This window comes from Teleopsis dalmanni, chromosome 2 (genome assembly GCF_002237135.1).
Source record: "Teleopsis dalmanni isolate 2A chromosome 2, ASM223713v2, whole genome shotgun sequence".
Taxonomy (NCBI): Eukaryota; Metazoa; Arthropoda; class Insecta; order Diptera; family Diopsidae; genus Teleopsis; species Teleopsis dalmanni.
Genome location: NC_051847.1, coordinates 219,278,190 through 219,299,818, shown reverse-complemented (window position 1 = coordinate 219,299,818; position 21,629 = coordinate 219,278,190). Strand labels below are relative to the sequence as shown.

Genomic DNA, 21,629 nt, shown 5'->3' with positions numbered 1-21,629 from the left:
AAGATATTTGAATAACTTCATATTAAAGTAACTTCAGAAATATTCATTGAAAGTTCGTCTATGAAGTATAAATCCTTTTTGAGGAAGAAGTCAAAAAAGGCTTGGGAACGTCAGCAACACTAAATAAAAAATATTTATTATTATAAGTGTTTCGCGAAAGTCATGAAGAAACTCGGAAATTTATTGTGATTCTGATAATATTACATATGTGGTATATCGACTATTTAACTGATACGAGTTTTCTTTTATGAATAATCAATAAATTTATAACAGCGCTGTACCCCCATAAGTGTGGACTTCAGAAATATAACCGCCTAACTCATTCCTTTTATTCCATTCCTTGTTTGCATTTCTTTAGTATTTAGTTTAGTAAGTAAGTAAAATAATTAAATGTTAAAAGGTTAGATGAAATACGACACATACATTGTCATTGCAATATAGAATATTCTCTATTATATCTATATGTCTATATTTATATCTATATCTATATCTATATCTATATCTATATCTATATCTATATCTATATCTATATCTATATCTATATCTATATCTTTTATTGCTCGAAAAAGCTATAAATGTGTGTCTCATATAGATAGTTATATGTTTTTTTTTGGTTTTTGCGAAAAGGAGGTTTAAAAATGCCTAACGCATCGTCACTATGTCGTCACAATAGTGATATGCCCGGTTTGCACGGACTCGTCACCTTGACTGAATTTCACGAAAATTTCTCTCTTTCTATCATTTGAAATTTTTTAATTTATATTAAATACAGCAACAATTTCACATTTGACGTGAACATGACTGTGTACATAACATGACGCTTAGGAAAATTTAATCTACGTAAGATGTAGAAATCTCCATTGTTTATAGATTTAATAAAAGAAGTGTGTTCGATGTTAAGATACGCCGTATATATTTCTTAAATAAGAAATTTGTTCTCTTTCTCTATACATACTTACTATCTTAAATGGCCATTAGCATCTGTTATGCGTGCATGCCTTCTACAGTCTCGAGCAACAGGTGCGGTTATGCTCTGTCGATTTGATTAGTCCACCTGAGACACGGTTTATTTCTAAGCCTTCTTTCTCCAAATACCGCTTCAAAAACTTTTTTCGGTGGAGCATCTTTATCCATTCTCACGACATTAACAAGCAAGCGAAGCTCGTGTATGTTACTCCATAGCTCATTATTTAATCTTAATAGATATGCATTACCATATGTATTACTTATGAACAAATTTATTCGAATTGATTATGAAGAGAATAACTAGATTTGTGTTACTAGATTTATTATAAAGCCAGATTTATATTTGAAAACCGAACTTAATGCATTATCATGTTTGGAGAAGAAATTCTTCCAACCAGTTAGTAATTAGAAAATCATTAATCTCTAATTACATTTATAATGATCTTTGAAAATCTGACTCTGTAAAAATCGCAACACATGTTATTAAGCCTCAAACGATTAAATCCAGAGAAAATGTTTTTACCGGACTTTGAAACGGATGTGCTTAGCATTATTCCTTATCAACCTCAGGCTTGTGGTGTGACACAGAGCATTCTTAACTATTTATTAATGCATTAATGAATTCAAATATAAGAAACATACACTATGTGTTCCTTCTACAATGGCGAAAACTGCAGTCTCATTAAAATGTCATAAATTATAAAAATATGACATTAATAAATACGCACTTGCGAATATTTTGAAAAATAAGAATTTTTAATTTATTTTTAATAACATTTAATATCCCGCAAAACTGGGCATAAATGGCATATTTACAAGCCACGGAGCTACCTTTCCGTTGCACGCAAGCTTAGAGAAATTGGAACCTGTTCGGAACAGTTCCGAGTGATGTACAGTGGCAGTTGCATTGCCTAAAGTGCCAAGAGCTAATTTTAATGATGATTACCATTGGAATGTCAAAGGAAAAGCAGCTATTTTCAGCATACTTTCAGCTACTCTGGCTCCTATGTGCGTGTTAAAGTTGCATGGTCATTTCTATTCCAAATACTCGAATGCACAACTATAAATAAAATTTACTTACATGCCAAATATGAAATGTAAAAGTTAATTAAAATGTAATATTTACATTTGGAAAATATATACGAGTTTGTATTTTTCGAAGAGCGCCCGTCGGAGACTGAAGAGGATGGAAACGCATGCATAACGCAAGGGCGCTTCATCTTGACGATAATCCCATTAAGGTGGTGACCACATTTTATAAACATGCCGTATGTGTACAATTCCAGGAAAACGAGAACTTATTAAAAACATATATATCAGTTTATAATAACATATAAAATTCTAATTAAAACGAAATCCCTGAGGTGTTGCCGCTTTTGATTGAAATTGTATAGAGAAATGAAAATAATAATATTAACAATAAAAGCGGAGAACCCTTGTTTCCCAAGCTGGCATACATGCAACTTTATTTTTATTGAGTCTGAAATTAGACCTTCTAATGCCCTCTTTAGAGGAGCTGTTGGCATTGTAACGCCTTTACTCTTGCCTTTTATATTGGCTGGTTACTTTTTTATTAACACTCAAACTCCACAGGAGTTCGGCGCATGTGCAGAGGTATTTCTTTGTTGTTTTTATGCTTCATAAATATTTTTTACTGAAATTCTTCTACTCTTATTGTCCGAGAATGCATTTAAGTTAATTTTTAATGGCAATTCATCAAAGAAGCACCACTGGAAATGCTGTAGAAAACAACTAAATCATTTTGTGAATTTATTATTTAATTATGACACATTAAAATATCTCTCTTCTTTCATTACAACTTACATTCGTACATACATAAACACAATATACAAATTAGCATAAAATAAACATTAATAAATGAAACAAAATTATGAGCCAGAAAACATAATAAATTTCGCGGAAACAACCAAGCTCAAAAGCGACAAAACAAACTCATTACAAAACAATCAACAAATTTTTAAATACTTCGTTTTTTTATGAACATATTTATATATAGAATATGTATGTACATTCATCCCGAAATCCATAAAGAACAATAAAGTACTGCCGTCTTGGGAGCTTGCGCTTGTTCAATTGTGTTTCATAAACAAATTTACCAGTAAATGGTGATCGGACCGCCACCACTGGTGGTGCCGCTTTCATGTCAAATCATCGATAAGCCGCAAAGTATGAACACGGCAGCCGATTATTGTTCGAAACAATTGAGCCTGATCCAAGACACTTTAGCTAATATGCCCAGCGCGCATAAGCCGATGTACGGACGTACCGCGGCATATGCAATCCGCCTTGCCTTTCTTTTTTTGCCTTGCAATATTCTTCAATATTGCAGGCTCCTGGTTCTTTCTCTGTTGGCAACATTTCCGAGGCATAAATGCACATTTTGACGTTAATCACGATTTTTGCATTGATTTTACTACAAATTTCAACGCGTCTACATTGTCTTCTTAGGTTTGCCATAGTCAGGCACCGTGTGGTTAACAAATTTCACCCGAACAGCTCTGCAAACAATTTGAATATTGATAAGAGAAATCTAAAGTGCAGCAAAATTGCTACTGTTTTGATGGCTAGAGAACCGCGCCGCGTTGATCCTGCGATGTGGCTAGCTTCTTTATGCACACTGCATGCGGCAATAATTGATTGAAGAATTCCAGGAATTCTTTAGTTTACTAAAGAAGAATGTTCATATTTACATACATATATAGACTGTCAGTGTAAAAGTAGTAAATAAATAAAAATTTTATTTCAATGAAATGCACACACAACATCTTTACTGAGTATATAAAATATACTAATTAACTTATTTATGTTCTTCTGTTTAATTATTTACATTTATATTTAGTGCCTTAAGTATAAATATTTGAGTATCCATAAAAATTTCAGCGATTAATACAATAATGCTGAACACTTTTAAGTTAAGAACGGTTTTACCATAAGATCATAATCAAATCACGGTCACGTCCAATATTCAAGTGCTGTAAGCAGAAAATAAAATTCGATTGAGATTTGGTTAGGTTATGAGGCTTTCTATACTTTCTACACTTTCTACACGTCAATGAAAACAATGTTGTTTACTAATAAGTGCTAAAATTTGCACCCTTAAGGACCAAATTAAAATACATGTAAGTAAATCCACACAAATCCTCGGCCAGTTTATAAGAATTACAGCTTAAAGTGCTTTCTCAAAAGTCGTACTCTTCTCGCTAAATTACCGTTAGAGAGGTAAGTGAGGTTATGTAACTGGGGCCGTCCAAAGACGCACTTAGACCATGAAGTCCATTGTGATACACTTAAGAATTTGCCACCTGTCACTATAACCATTCAGTACTGGTCACAAAGCCATTGATACAAGCTAGGAAAATAGAATTTAGCTCTCTTACTGAATTGAAAGCAGAACACTATAACAGAAGGTGTATTGGTGATTGCTCTTCGTCATCCTTCATGCAATGTCTACAGTGCACGGAGATCCTGATATTAAGCCCCACAGTATGTCCACCCAACGGATAGTGTTCCGTAATAATTCCCACTATCTTAGATAAATTTGTTCGGGATAGGTTGAAAGTTCTCTTGATCTTTTCTTACTAATTTCTGGCCAAAATTTCTTAGTTTTCATGCAGTTGGTCACTGTTGACCATCTTCTCCTAAACATCCAGTGAACCCATAATTTTGGTATACCCACAATTTCTTTTCCTTGCTAGTCCATCTGCCTTACAGTTGCCTTGGATGTCACTGTATCTAGGGATCCAAATAATCCGTGTCCGAAAATATTTAGCCATCACCGTGTGTGATGTAAGACAATTCAGTACTAACCTCGAGTTTATGGTTGATGAGTAAGCTAGAGAGATAAGCAGGTTTACTTCTTATTCCTATATATGTTTTATAAGATATGATAATGTGACAACTGATACATGCTTTATTACATCTGATACATAAATTGTTTTAAATTGTTTTAAAATATTAAAAATTAGATTAAGATTGTATCTAATTATTTTTATTTTATAATTATTTTGTTACCAGATACATTAGTTTTTTATTAAATGGTTAGATTTACACCATATATTACTTACTTAACAGCATAATAAAGTTCAAGATTAATTTTCCAAACGTCGTTACCTTATAAAATCTGACTTAACAAATTATACATTTGAAGTTATATCAAATGTCATTGTGGTCAAGAACTCATAGTAGATGATGACATTTTTATTTTAACTATAATAAATGATTTTCAACCAATATACTTTAAGTAAGGTAAGCTTAACTGATTTTAGAGATTCATTTAGCTCTGTTTGTATGATTTACTGCTGAATAACTCTTTAAAAGTTCCCAATGGTCTGGTCTGGCACATGAGGGAGATTGTTTTAGTTCGTGCAAACCGGGCATATCACTATTGTAACGACATAGTGACGATGAATTAGGTATGTTAAAATTAAAAGAAAAAAAACCAAAAAAAAGAATTGGGAGGGCTCAGAACTGACTAAGATCGTCTACATATTCTTTGTTCTGTATTCCACGCTGCTCATTTGCTGATCTTCATTTTCCTCTTGCCACAAGAGATATTTTAGGAAATATTAAATATCATAGCAGTGTTTCCTATCCGTAAGTAATTGGTTAAATACTCACTATAAGACTGATATCTCTATTTGGGGTCTCAATAATAAATTAGTATATTTTTAATAAATTGATTTAAAGTCAATACATACGTGTGATATTTCATTATAATGAAATCACATATCACGCAATTAATTTCACATATTTCAATGATCAGTAAAATAACTTTTATTGCAAATTACATATACTTACTTATTATTTTAAAAGAATCTATCAATTTGACGTTCTTCAATAGAATCAATCATAAACAAAACTCAAATGTCAGGTAATTGAAATTTTCCACTTCTATCGCCATTTTTGATTAAAAATATTTTAATGAGACATGAATGTACGAGAATGTATGGCTTACATATTCAATTGACTGCGACTATCTTTTTTCTATATAGATATATATTAGTTAAATATAATTTTTTCATAATGCAAACTAGCAAACTAGCAAACTATGCATAAGGAAGCGATTGTGCATTAGTACGCTCATCAAATGCTTGAGTTGCTGCACCCACCGTTCGAATTTATTACGTTATGCATGGGAAACCACTTGATTAAGGTTCCATTTGAAAATGGTCAAAATGTGATGAAATGCATGAAACGAAATGATGGCATTATTTACACATAGTTTAATGGTTACTGAAATGCAGTAGCTCAAAGTGCTCCCAACATCAAAGCTGCATTTCTGTACTTCGCGGATTTCGGCAAAAATATTTACTTTCCGTCACAAGGCATCGCTTTTGAATATTTAATTTGAGATCATTTAAAGTTAATTTCTCTTATGAAAGGCCACTTTGTGTACGTAGTCTCATGTACGAGCAGCATAAGTTTCTTTTAAATTGATAGCTGACAGCTGCAGATAAAATGGACTTTGCTTATGTCAATTATATTAATGTGATAAAATGTATCTTTTCCATTTTAGATTTTCTACTGCAACCTTTCCGCAAGCCAAAACGTGTGCGCACTGCTTTTTCACCCACACAATTGCTTAAATTGGAACACGCTTTCGAGGGTAATCATTATGTTGTGGGTGCGGAACGCAAGCAATTGGCTCAGGGGCTTAGCCTGACCGAAACACAGGTAAATATTTACGATAAATACTTGCTTAAAGATAAATACTTGAAAAGATTGGTGAAATGTAGTAATTGTGTGCATTTGATTTCAATTATTATTTTAAGTACTCTTTGAATAATTAATAGTCTGGAAACTTTATTCGCTTTATTATTAAGAAAAATAAGAGAATTTATTAAACCTCAACCCTATTTAGTTACCACAATAGTGTGCTATATTTGTTACTTAAAGTAGTTCTAAATTATCTTCCATCATTAGTAGTTTATTTTTTTGGTGCGTTTATATGTTGCTTTGACCCATTGATGGTTGCAACATATTTCGATAGAACTATGATAATGGACTAGTACTGCAAATTCTTGAGATAAAATGTAATAGTTCGTAAAACTACATTATTGTTTATACATAACTATAAGCCGTACTATACATGCGGAAACTTAACATATGAATATGCATTCATACTTGAAGTATAAATTTCGTCTACTCGTATGAATAATATTTTCCGTTCCCAAAAATTAACTTTCCACCTTCACTTTCCTTCACTGTAATTGTTGCAGAAGATGTAGTGAAAAATATTTTTAGGAATAGAAAATTATCCTAAAAGCAGTTTTCAAAACTATATAAAATATGGTCTTATAAAAATAGATTAGGTTAGGTTATTCTGGCTGGCCGTAAGCCACGCATAGATCTTCTGATCCTTAGCAATACCAAATGGAGTTAAGATTTTGTAGTAGACATTTTTAGAAATTTATGAAGTGCTGTGTCTCTATTCTTGAGACAGAGCAACTATACATTTTTTAAATATTTTTTAAAACAATTATTTTTTGACACGACTTTAATGGGAATGAAACCAAAGACTGTACATCATAGTTGTATTATCACGCCATCAAGGCAATTACAGATAAGTATAGCTTACAATAGAAAACAAAAGCAATATTTAAAAATAACTACTTATTCGGGTTTTACTTATAAGATACGAGTAGTTTTTGCTCCAAAACTTATTAAGAACCAAAAATGATATTATTTAAAAAGAATATAATACTATAAAAGCACTTTTGTATTACAATAATTTTTTGTAAATATTAATTTCAATAAATATTATTTTAAATGGAATTGAATATTCTAGTACATTTTTCAGTTATCTCTTATTTTATTGCTGCGATTCGAATTCGCTATGAAAACACCAATAAAACACATCTTCCCTTAGACTTCTTAAGTGTTTGCCCCCCAATGTAGATAATCAACGATGTTTATTGGCTTGTATAATGGGCATCAAATTCAATAAATGACTTCATTCCTTACCTAAAACCATTAAAATCAAACAACCCCCTTCCTCTCTTTGCCTTGTGGAAAACTCAAAATGCTGCCACTTAAATTTGCTAACCGTTAAGTGATTGCATGTCAACCGGTAGTTAACGTACAACAACTTGAGTTATTAACTCAACTCAACCCCTTTTTTCATTATTAAATACTTCTATAAGTCGAAACCAACCTCATCCAACGAACAGAAAAAAGGTTGGAAACTAACAGCCCATGTGACTTTTTGACACCCTCTAGAGTGAGCATAAGTTCAGTTCGTATATTCTACAAACCGTAAGTGTTTAATAGGATCATAGAAATGGGAAATTGTTTAAATAATGTATATAAAAAGACAATGGAAGTAAATGAAAATAAACTGCTCGTTAAATTTTATGGGCAGCTATTGTGCATTTTTTGGTGAAAAGGGTTCCAGCGAGCATGTGGAAGATATACGAAATTTTCAAGTTGGTGCAAAGTAATTGAAATTTCGATTAAATTACAATCAAACAATTTTAATTTGCTGCTTATTTATTTATGAAAAAGGAAAGGTGTTAAAGGGTTTTCCTGAAATATAGGAAAAAAGGATATTTAAAACAACAACAAAGAAAATCAAAATACGGATGTAGTAAAGTAAGTTTAAAATAGACAGACAAAACGTTTTTATGAGCTGGTCAGTTATTAGTCCATCCCTTATACACTGTAACGGTTGCTATGTCCATACCCTATACATAATAATATTTAATGTAAAAGGATCCATTATGAAAATGGATGATTATTGATCAACGAAGTCATTCGAAATATTGCAATTACAATAAAATTTTTTATAAATATATGGAAATAAAATTTTATTATTTATTTTTGCATATAATGAATCTTTTTTGAATAAATCATTACATTATCTTTTATATCAAATATTCTTTTTATCGCGCTTTTAGGTTAAAGTATGGTTCCAAAATCGTCGCACCAAACATAAACGCATGCAGCAAGAAGGTGACAGCGATTCGAAGAGCAATAAGGGCAGCAACGCTGGTGATAACGATGGCAAAAATGAGAGCTCACAAAATAGTTTCGAAGATCAGGAGGATGAATATGATGAAGAAATTGAAGACGAAGATGAAGTTATTGATATGGATGATTATGGTAGTGAAATAGATGCGGAAGAACAACAACGTTTACGTGAACAATTTCAACAGCAATTACAGCATCATCAGCAACAAATGCAACAACAAATGCAGCAACATATGCAACAACAACAACAGCAGCAGCAACAGCAGTTACATGGTAGAGATCAGCAGAGCCAACAGCAAGAACACCAATTATTACAACAGCAGCAGCAACAACAACAACAACAGCAACAGCAATTTATACAACATCAATTGTATTTACATCATCAACAACAGCAGCAACAACAACAACAAAAACAACAGCAACATCCATGAAATTAGTTTATAACGTATCTGATATGAAAGTTATGCCCCAGGTGGGCTTTATACATTGGCGTTTGCATTCTGTGTTCCTTTAATTATTTGTAAATTATATGAGTAATTTATTTAATTAATTTAATTGCTTAAGATAGAAATTTATGTAATTGACTAATAATTAAGTAAAGTTAATAAAATAATAAAATTTAAATTAAATGGAAAATAAATTAAAATGTTGAACACTTCTTCGCAAATAAATATATTCTCTAGAAGAATATGGGTAAAGATAAGATCTTAGCAGACATCAGATCATTTAATATGACTTTGTGTGATTCTCCTTGGCGGATTTTTAGTTGGTGCACTAAGCAGAGTTACGCTAGTCGAAAAAGTAATATTTTAAAAGTTTATATAAAAGTAAAAAGAGATGGTTGAGGAGGTTAGTTACATTTATCAAAAGCTTTTAACTTTCTAACTTGCTTGGATTAAAAGGTAAATATATTTAAAGCTTTAACATAAAATATCCTTACCACAATAAAGGGAGTCAAAATCTGAAGACATGAGATTTAACTAAATTAGTGCGGACTAAAAAAATGCCTGCGATTTCAGAGTTAGATTAAAATCATAATATAATTATATATTAAGTGTTTGTTAAAAATAAAAACACACTGGTTAATCAGTGAAAATGGGTTTGGTATCTCCAAAACTAGCATTTTAAATGTCTCAACAGGAATGTTCCGAAAAGGCCGGGCGTAGAAAAACACTTAAAACACTTACTTACCATTAATTCTTAGTGCTTAGAAACTCTTTAGTTTGAGATGATGTGTGGTGTTGTGGTGGAGATTGATCATCCTCCGGCGGTTGGTATTCCACAGTTCTCCGAATTCAAAAACTCTTAAATTCTCAAAACTCAGAATTAACAGTTCTACGTTATATAATTTAATAAGAATACATTGTAAAAATGTATTAAAATTGCTTATTAAATTTTTGAATTCCTCAAAGCACTTAAAAACTTCTATCATAAAAAAAGTCGAAATGAAAGTAATAGTTATAAAAGATGTTAAAGATGAAATGACATACTAGTCCTCTTTCAAAGAGACAAACGATTTTCTAAATAGCAGTTCAGAATAGAGAAACAACGGGTAAAGTTCTTAAAGGATACAGCAAAAGAACTGTAAATATCTGTGATCGGCACACATAGTACCAAGCGGCCAATAACGATTACGGCACATTCGCAGGATGTAACTGGTTTTAAAGTATAGATTTGTATCTGCAGCGTTTGTCGAGATAGCTGCACCTATATAGAAGACATCACAACACTTGGGAGTTTTAGAAGTATATGCACGAAGGTTACTTTTGATAAACAGTCGGTATCATAGACAAAAGAAATTATTATATATATTTAAGTCTATGTATATATGTCTTCAACATTATTATAAGCAGTTTTTATATTTTTTACAACACATTTTTCGAATTATTTAAAAAAAAATTTATAATATTTGTGAACTATATTATGTATACACATCATAGCATTTACCATAAATATATCACTGTGGATATAAAAACAACTAGATGTCATATATTCAGGAAATATGCAATGATAAAAAAGTATGCAAGTATGAAAAACTTTAGAATTCCGTGATTATTGGGAAAAAAATTGACGAGTAATTGTACCTTATAGGCTCGATGAGATTTAAGAAGGCTCAAGCGACGCTTCTAGTTTGCGATTCTAGCTTGCTATAAGCTATATTGTCAAGTTCATCGAAGTGTACAAAAGAAATATATAACTTCAAACTGAAAATTTCTTTTTCATCGAACTCTATAAAAATTGTTTTTAAAACACCTGAAGCGCATATATTCACGTGTAAGCTTTAAATAGATTGAAGCTTTAAATATATTGAAGAAATTTTGCTTCATTCAGAGTTTTCACTGAGTTCACCTGCATATAGCTTTACTGAACTCAACACGCAAAGTAGCTTGGAGCTATTTTAAGCATAAATTTGGCTTTAAAGGCGTGCATGTTAAATTTAAGCTAAATCAAGTCATCTCAACCTCCCCTACCACTTGCACCTGCCTAATAACAATAAAATGCCCATAAATTACCCTAAGTAACCTACAATTAACTAATTCACACACACAATTTATGCAAAATTTTTGCTAAATTATTGTACTTCAATGAGCTTTGCGTGCAATTTCAACACCCTTTCAAATCCAAATGCAATAAATTTAAGCAATTCACACACGCCCACTTTTCGAAGTTGCATTACCTTGAGTACCTTGAACTTAATTTCGATGCACTCAACGGCTGACATGTTCGAAATGGCTTTCCTAGTGCATGGAGGCCCGTGACTGCTCGGCTTTGACATGCCAGCAGTCCAGCAGTCACTTCTGGCACTAAATTTCTAACATATTTAAGGCATATTATACTCAAAATGATATGTCAGATATTCGTTACTCGTTACTCGTTATTCTTTATTAGTTGGCATTGCATGTGCATATCGCGGCTATTATTAGCTGATAATATATGTATTTTATATGAAGTGAGTCTCATGCTCAATGCCAGTTTATTTAAATGCTTGAGTTGCTGCACCCACCGTTCGAATTCTAACATATTTAAGGCATATTATACTCAAAATGATATGTCAGATATTCGTTACTCGTTACACGTTACTCGTTATTCTTTATTAGTTGGCATTGCATGTGCATATCGCGGCTATTATTAGCTGATAATATATGTATTTTATATGAAGTGAGTCTCATGCTCAATGCCAGTTTATTTTGTGCAAATTTTATTACTGACAAATTATGGTGCAATTTCTCTATTTTGTTACAGTTTTGTAGTTGCTTTGTTCCTCAATCGTTATTGTTTAATATTTGTGTTCATTATGAAACCATAAATTTGGGTGGATTTGAGTAATATATTGGTCATAATATACTGTTGTTATGCACTAAGGAAATAGAACGTACTTTTCGTTCTATTTAGAAAACTCGTCTGTGTTAATTTTTTGAAACATTGAAGTAAGTGCTACTTTACAGCGCTAAAATAAGACAATATATATGAAGAGAAAGTTCTATAGCAACGTCTATAAAGGCATTAAAGTGCTTCAATCAACTCCTTAGTTGCAAATGGCGTTTTCGACTGAGAAATCTGGATTCAATCTAGATTTACTCTCGATCTGACAAATTTCGTTGCCCAATCGAATCTAACATTAATGTAGTTGTGTTGGTAGATATTTATAAATTTATATATCAATCATATATCGAATAAAATCATGCTTTATTTCTCAAGTCATTTAAAACAGGTGTTAATTTGAGGGTAATCTTACTACTCTGGAAAAATATATAAAGTGTTTTACTCGAGATTTACCTATCAAAAATGCAAATTCTACTAAAAATGAATCTCGGTTAAAAAAGTTACCCAAGATTTAGCAATCAAAAACGATAAGAGTGTAGAATTAATATACACTCCGCGTTTACAAAAAATCTCACTCATTTCACCTAACTTCCTTAGAAATTAGACTTGGACTTCTAACTACTAACTCTTTTTATTACAATTTCTCCCATAATTTCAGGAATGAAGTATCACAAACTGCTTTTCATTAGAGGTGGTTTCAGTGAATTAAAATTGACAGCTTACTTTGTGCCTATCAATGCTTTTGAGCTACTATAAAAAAATCATCTATAAATATATTCAATCTTAAGAGTATTACTAACTAACATTATTTTAAAACAGCTAACTACATTTCTAATTTTAAAAGGAAATTGTTTCCGATGATTAATATTTTTATTAATATGAACTTCCTAAAGTTGCATACTTTCACCATCGCCGCGAGATTGTCATTGTGATAATATGTTAGATATATTTTATTTGTACTAAGCCGGTGAGGTTAATTGGTCTGTCATGTACAAACATTTTATTGTTGACAAAACGTTGGTATGTGACACCTCCAAAGTTAGTTTTAATTACCATGCATTACTAAGTATAAACACATTTAACCTACTACTCACAGTCAATTTATATTTAAAATGCATTGACCAAAAGTAATTAATGGGTTGATACGTTGCCCAAATGTGGCCAGTTTAACTGCCGCTTTGTTGGGGGTCCATCGACCATCGACTATCCATCGACTATCGTCCGTTAGCGCACTTTTAATTGTAGTACAAATTAAGCACGCGTTGCCTATTTGCAATATTAATTAATAATTGTAATAAAACATTGTTTTCTAAAGAAAAATTTACAATCGAAAAACAAACAAAATTAAAAAAAAAAAAACAAATTATTAACAATGGTATTGTATGTTATTGTGGAGTGCAGTACGCTCCGTTTTTAGGAGTTTTTAATTTTTTTTGGCTTGCAGTTGTACGAGTAATTTTAGACAAGTGCTTACGTTCTGGTACATGGGATGTGCGCTGCTTACATAAAATATTAACTTATAAGAAATTATTTTTTAACGAAATGTAATTTACTCCCATAACACAACATGACTTGGACCAGGTATAAATCATTGTTGAAGGTACTTAACGCGCCTGCTTCCAAGTAGTTTATGACTCTTCATTTAAGTTTGGTTTTTCTGGCGTTATTCCGTAAGATGCTCATAACGAATGTGGAGGGAGTTGTGGCGCCTGTTTTAATTCTTTTTATTTATTTTCCATAGTTTTTTATTTAACATGTCCTCGAGCCCATAAATTTAATTCAAACGAGCTGGCTCAAATTGGCACTTTTGAAATAAAGTAACCCGTAGCTACTCAATAGTTTAAAATTCTAGCTAAGAACAATAAAGACTAAGATTTACTGCGGAGACCTAGGGCCAAAAGGGGTTAAATGACAAGCTGAAGTGTCAGCAAGAATATTAAATAAATTAACTGAGCTCCCAGCAAATTAAGTTCCATAAAAATAAATGCAATGCATTATAATTTTACAAATTTTATTGTAAATTTGTTGAATTCTTAATTGGGGGGCAGAGAATTGCCTACAATAATTGCAACAATTTTATTTTCAAATATTTGCAGGCGATATCAAGGCGAAAATGTTGGATCAGACCTTGAAGTATATTAAATTGGAATAAAAATCTTAGATAAATTTATTATTGACTGATAATATTGCTATATTGTAATAAAGTGTTTGGATTTTGCTTTTTAATTTTTTTCTCATCAATTCTACACAGAGAAGACCACTCTCAATTAATACCCAACTAAAGTGGTCCAATTTGTAAAAGAATCTAAATGTTTTGATTCCTTTTAACTAGAAAATTCTTAAAAACTAACAAATTAAATACTAAATTAATTAAAACCCATTTATCCACGCCATTGTGGCCGCCTTTGTTATAAGTGCGGTGCTGCTGGCTGATGGTATTGGCTCCGTTATGGCGTAACTTTTATTTTGGTTCTTAGACTCACTCTCGTATACGAGCATTTGCCCAATTTAGTGGGCGTTAATGGTTGCCAGTCAAATGAGCGCTCATTAATTTTCAAATTATTTTTTAATATAAAAACGTAAAAAAATATGCCAACATTAATGCATATGCGTATTTTTTAATGAAATCACACATAAAAAATTTCGTTTGCTTTATCGACTTCAGACTTGGTTGGCGTGGTGATTTCGTTTGGTGTGGCGTGGCATTGCATGATGATTGGTGTACCGATTCGATTTCATGGTAGAGTCCATCTAGTAAGTAGAACGCTAAAATTTCAAATCCATTTAAATTAATGTTAATTTTGTTTAAATTGCTCAACAGTAAAATAGAAATTAATTCAGCTCAGCAATCAAAATGTCAGCAGCAACAACAGGAGTCAACAATAGCAGCACCAGCACCAGCAACAGCAACAGCACTAGCACCAGCAGCAATAGCAGCAGCAGCAGCGGCAACAACAACTGTAAATAAATTGCTAGCAATTAATTTAGTAAAAATGTGCTACAAGCGTCATATTTAGAAAAGATCGCCTTTTGCCTGCATCAATCATTAAACAGAATTTGTAATTCAAGCACAGAAAGCCAGTGTAGTGCTTTCAACAGCACTCGAACAGCACTGCTGCCAGTCACAGAACTGAGTGCCAGTTCTGAAGGAGTATTTTATGTTATTAGCGAAAATATATAGCAGCATTTGAACAGGTAATTTACTAATTGCAAAGACAAGTTGCAGGCGCGTAATTACGGATCTATGAGTTATGGCTTCAGCATTTGAAATGTGTTGTTTTCTATTGCAAGCCGAGCGCTCCATAATGCAGCACTCGTGTGCTATTAAACAGCAATACCAACAATCATACGCTGCAGCGCAGTTGTACTGCCCACCAATAAGCCACCACACAATGATTAATCGTTAACTGACGCTTTTATTTAATTGACAATCAATTTAATTTGTTTATTAATAAAAAATGTTTATTGCAATAATATTTGCAATTAATGTGCAACACGAACTGTAGAGCTGCATTGCTGTAGTGACAGCTGGGAACACTATTAGTAGTCGCCATAACTATACATTCTGGGGCTGACATTTGTTGGCGGCAATGTTGGCGCTGTGCATTTCGATTTGGGAATTTTAATTTATACTTTTTGCAAAAAGAACAAAAAAAACTTCAATTACTGTTGCTTTTTCTATTGTCATATAGTTATAGTTATAGTTGTCGTTGTTGTTGTTGCTGTTGTTGTTACTGTTGTGGATTTGTTGCTGATGCGACCCCCTTAAGCGATTATTTAAAACTCGCTGCAATGGGTATAATTAAATTGCAATTAGTTTTTAATTGAGTCTCAGCTAGCAGCACATGTGAAGGCGTTTGCTCACACGAATGCCTTCCATTTAATTCAATTAAAACAGCATTAAAAACTATGTAATTTATACTTGTCTATAGCATTACTTTATTATACTATTTGCATAAATATATATAAGCCTACATGTCTTTATAGGTGAGATGCAAGGTGTTCCCAATGACAATACTTTATGGTTTTTATTAATTTTTATGTTATCTTGATCAAATAAATGTAATTTTCAATGAATTTAAGAATATTTCTATATTGAATGTTATTTAGAGTTGATATTCTTCAAAACCTATACTCTTTCCTATGGATTTCAGAGCACAAATTTTAACATAAAACTGCTTCACTTGTTCCTAATGTCCTGATGTCGGTTAGTCTCTTAACAGGATTTCTTAGATTTGTTTAATATTACGTGAGTGAAGTTTTGTTGATCATACATATTATTTTTTTTTATTTAATTTTATAAATTTTTTTAATTGTATCTATATAAATAAATTTATATTTGATGAACCATAACGATTTCCAAAATCCGAACGTTAAAAATGATATATTGATATATTATTTTCTATTGATAAGAGCTCTCTGCTAATCTTTTTGACTATGCATCTGCTTTAGGTCACCTAAATTAGTCTTATATAGATTTTACTAGCCTTTCCTTCTTTTAAGTGACATAAACTGAAGCGAGTATATAATTCAATTAATAGTCTATCTTCCTTTATGGATACTTATTAAACGCAGGAGCAACATTACCAATATTTAAATTATATTTCGATCCGATAGGTAGTGTTGTTGTAGCAAAACAAAAAATGTATTTTTAATAAAAATCACGATTAATAAATTTTTGTTAATTTTAATTTTTATAATTTAGAAGGTAAATGTATAAATGTTTAATTATTTTATTAATCTTAAACTTTTTTAAATAAAAGAAAGAAATATTTGTAATTGACTTTTGTTTTGATAAAAAAATTAAAAATGCTGGCAAAACAAGTGTTTCATTAGAAATCATAATAGAAAAGCTGCAATAATAAGGAAAATATTGGAAAAATAAAATATAGAAAAAAACGATGAACAACGCATCAAACATTGACATAATTCGACTAATAACAAATAGAGTAAATGTAGCATCAATACTACGGACTGTGCGTAGAGAGGTTGGAATTGAATTTCATATTTTTAATATAAATACAAGTTGAATGAAAGGGAGAAATATGGTTAAAAACTATTTCCTCGCATCATATAAACAAAAGATCGAAGAAGAAATCATCGTTATTACATTAAAACTATCAATAAAGTTGTGCTTGATATCCTAATATTTTTTACGAGTTTAATTTTACTTAAAAAAGAAAAGAAGTTCTTGTACTTCAAAAGCAATAGGAAAATGTGCCCACGGTAGTACCTTCAGCAGTCGTGCAGCTCATTTACAAGAGACAAGGAGTATTGCATTAATTATTTCTTTTAAATAAAACACTACTCTGCACAGATTCGAAACATTGACGAATTTACTTCCACCCACAGCGCTACCTCCATGAACGAAAATATTTATAAAACATAGTTTTATATATATGTATAATCAAACTAGATTAGCTTTTTTAGAACTATATCCATTATATCCATATCTATTCTTTAGAACTATATAATCAACTAGATTAGCTTCTTTAGAACTATATCACAATGGCTCAATGTTTGAACTCATATAGTATTTGGTGTACAAGGCCACCATTTTAACCTAACCTAACCTCGAATCATTAGAACCTTTTTTAACTCAAACCATTCGACAACACTTTTTACACACACATTAAGACATTTGATTGAGAATTTATAATATATGTGAATATTTAGACGAGTCAGTGCCTCTTGATATATACAAAACTAAATTCTATATTATGACATAGCCCGGAAGAAATAAACCTTTTCTTTACAAATTTTTACAAATATTATTAATATTTTACAAATTATAATTTTTATCAATAACAAATCTAATGAAACTTGTTTAAAAGTACATAAATCAAGTAATTTATTACCGTGTAAAGTTAATTATTTACAAGTAAGCGGTAATATGTACGCCCCGAATCAATTTGACTTCGAGTAGAGTAATTACCTATCGGAGTCATGAGCAAAAATACTATAATTAAAATCGAATTTACTATTACTCAATTTGATATTTGCAAAATAAAATGAAATTAATTGAATGCTACAATTTATGTATTAAATGCATTTAAAATTAAAAACATTGCCAATTGCAACTGAAATTGTGGGTGCGGCAGCAAATTAATGAACCTTTTTGTAGCGAAAAGCTAGCCGTTGGCAAGATCTAAAATTAAATTTATAAACTTTGTTAATTACGTGAATAAAAATAAATTATATAAATTAAAAAAAATTATTTTTCACAAATCACGAAGAAACTTTAAAATATTATTAACAATTTATTGAGCCAATGATTTTCACTCTAAGTACTTGTACAAAAGTATGTATTGCGGTATCTGCGGTATCTGCGGTATCCGTAGCTCAGCATAGCGTAATTTATGCATTAAACGCGAATTTAGTTAAATAAAAATCAACATATTTTCTGCTCATAATACTTAATTTTACTATTTTCCTAGGCTGCGGTAAGGCGTTAATAAAAATTGAGTTGTTTGCGGCGAAACAGCAGGTATTAAAGACACTTCATTGAATATTTACAACCCGCTGAGTGTGCACACTTCTTACTAAGCACGCAGTTCGCTGCGTTGCCAACTCTGTGTGAAAATAATGCGTTACATTGGTGTACACTTTTGCGTCTTAACTGAGATACACCATGCTTTGATATCGTATTTCGGATCGAATTAATGCTGAGCTTAAAAAGTAAACACAATTTAATTATCAGTGCATAATATGAGGGTCAAGTTTCTGAGTTAAAAAGCCGTTGTGGATCAAACCGGGTTAAAGACTATTTAGAATCAACTTAAATTTTTGGTTAACAATTTTACTTCAGCTGATTAAACAATGAGAACTTTAAGCTACAATACAACAATATATCTATACAACAATCGATAATATCGTATCGTATAATTACGATATATTTGTTATTGTATTAGTAAAAAATATATATGTAGTAGGAATAAATAATAACGATTCATACTCACATATGGCATCATGTTTTTAAAAGAGATATAACAAAGAGCAAAAACTATAATAAAATGTTTTGTTGAACCATCGTCCTTAATGTGTATTTACATTAATCGCTGCTCTGGTGAGTATTATCTGTTCTAGACATAAATTCTTCTACCCTTTTCAGTTGTATTGTTCTACTTTTAATACGTCAATATTATTGCCAACCCTTTTTAATTAAGAGCACGTAATAAACATCATGGATCATCCTAAAGTCTTTGTATAGCTAGAGCTTCCGCAGATTTGGCACCCATTTATAGACTTTACGCCAATTCTGTATCAAAATCAATCCTTTGTAAGTAATATTTACTTGTACAGTTTATTGTATGCAAATGTTTTAATTAATTTAAGAGGATCATCCTAAAATTTATGTATAGTTGGAACTTCCGCAGATTTGGCACCCATTTATAGATTTTATGCCAATTCTGTAAACCCTTAACTAATATTTACTTGTACAGTTTCTTTTATGCAAATGTTTTAGATTCTTTTTTTTGATTTTATTTTTTTTGATTTGCTTTGATTAAAGATTCATTTGAGCTTACTAAAATTCATTTTTTATTGTAAATAAATACAATATAAATTAATTTTCGTCTATATGATCGTCCCAAGCTAATATATTTTTCTATGGTTATAAAGATAACTCTAAGCCTCGGAAAAAAGATAATATTTTTTTTTGTTATTAGATATTAGTTTTCTATCTTAGTTTTTCAAAGTGGATGATAACAGTATTTTCCTAATCTCATTATTTCTTCATTTCTACGAAAGTTTAATATACTTTCATGTGAGTACAAAGGACTGTAGAACATAATTACAAATTTATGGACTGAAGTCTAATAAATTTATTTTTAAAAGCTAATAAATATATCATCACACTGGCTTAAAAGCTTAACTCTTAAATTAGAATGTTGGATGATTTCAATGATATATTATCATTATGTAAAATACTGTACTCGTTATTGTGAATAGCAAAATAGAATGGAGTAGTATGCATACTTGTGGATGGAATGCCTTCTTTTCTTCCTTTTCTTCAGGCGTTATGCTCTTGCAGTACATGTTATTCCTAACTAAACCAAAAAATATTATAAGCGAAAACTTTATTGATAATCACATATTATTTGCGGGAGTGAGAAAAAAATTTTCTTTTTCTACTCGGATTAGATTACTCTATGTATATATAATATAGTATAGATATATAATATAGTATAGATATGTGAATATTACTATCGTGATTCACTTGTGGTCTTTGAGAGTTTATTGTATGAAGGAATATAATTTATTCCAATTAATTCAAGATCCTAAAATGATTGCAGTTTCTTTCAATTGGGCTTCTAGAACTTGTGGTACTTTGATTGCAGTTTGAATATTATTACATTATTATTGATTATTGTTTGATTAATCTTCAGTATTTAGTGGATATCAATGCGACCAATTCCAAAAAATATAAGGATGTTTCACTTATATAGCGGAAAATTCATAGACTTTCTAAAGTGCTTAAAATAAAATTAAATATTCCGTAGCTTCAATGAATTAAAAAGTTGTGAAAACCATTTTGTTATATGTATCAAATAGATAAGTACGTAAAATACCAGATCCGTAAAAACAAGATATATGCCGCAGGCTAGATCATAATTAATACATAAAGACGAATTCATTTCCCTTAAAAAAAGTAATAATAATTCAACAGTATAGGAATTTATCCTGAAAAAGGAATTTAAATTAATTTACCATTATAACTCAAGTAATTAAAAATCAGGCAATTAAATAAAATTATCAATAACAGCAGCAAGCAAAGATAATATAAAACGTAAGCGAACTCATTCGTAAGCGGTTTTAAGGATGGCTGTCTTCTAACAAGATACAAAAGTGCAAATAAATATTAGTTTAAGACTTCTTATATTTCTCAATTTTATTGCTTTCAGCCTGAAGCGAGGGAATAACTTGAGACTACCTTTAAGTTTCAAATTCATATGTGGCAACTCCCTAATAGCAGGTTGCGGCAGTTTTAACATACTGACGAACTCTTCTGTGTTTTGCTATCCAATGATACCAGCGTAGCCAAGTTTCCATTTCAATGTGGATGTGCTTGGAGTGTTGAAGTGCAACGGAAATTCATGTGTAAGATATTATATTACAGAACTAAAGGAAACAAATTATGAATAAAACTTCAGTAAGAAGAAACGAGTGAAACTGGCAGGCGATCCTGTTGCAGCACCGCAAGATAAATGTTGTGCTAATATGAATTTAATTATAGCCCAGTTTTAAAGCAACTCATTAACACATGATACTGAATAGCTAGTTTAGCTATATGTTTTATATTTTTAAACATTTTCAAGGCATGAAGTGAAATCTATACTAAATAGGCGCGT

General features: G+C 31.1%; 1 protein-coding gene across 1 annotated transcript in view; it reads left to right on the top strand.

Annotated features, from left to right (window-relative positions):
• LOC119676774 (tyrosine-protein phosphatase 99A-like) overlaps positions 1-21,629 on the top strand; it is a gene marked incomplete at its 5' end in the record, with an annotated part of 569,905 nt that overhangs the window by 156,953 nt on the left and 391,323 nt on the right. The gene's annotated exons all lie outside the window — the stretch shown is intronic.